Source organism: Arachis ipaensis, chromosome B03 (genome assembly GCF_000816755.2).
Source record: "Arachis ipaensis cultivar K30076 chromosome B03, Araip1.1, whole genome shotgun sequence".
In the NCBI taxonomy this organism is placed as follows: domain Eukaryota; kingdom Viridiplantae; phylum Streptophyta; class Magnoliopsida; order Fabales; family Fabaceae; genus Arachis; species Arachis ipaensis.
In genome coordinates this window covers 78,459,698-78,460,034 of record NC_029787.2, presented here as the reverse complement: position 1 = coordinate 78,460,034, position 337 = coordinate 78,459,698, and positions in this window count along the sequence as shown.

Sequence of the window (337 nt, the reverse complement as noted above, 5' to 3'; positions counted from 1 at the left end):
TTGTGTGTAACAACGATTGTTGTTTTGTTTATCCTTTCTTTACAAGCTCCTAGCTATATTATTATCTTTCGAATACTATGTATATATTATGCTTTTATATGTTGTAATGTCTCACCACCTCTGATTTATGACGATAGTATAAGGCTTATGTGTAGTAGGGTGTTACCTAGGAAAGAAGAAAATGAAAAGGGGAGAATGGAATACCACCACCTTGCAAGGTTGGTGGCAGTGGTGACCCTGCCAACAATACATACTAGGTGAGAAAACTAGAGAGAAGAGAGCCAATGTTTCTTAAAAAAGAGGTTTTTTAGTCTGTGCCGTTAGTATGGTGTATGGT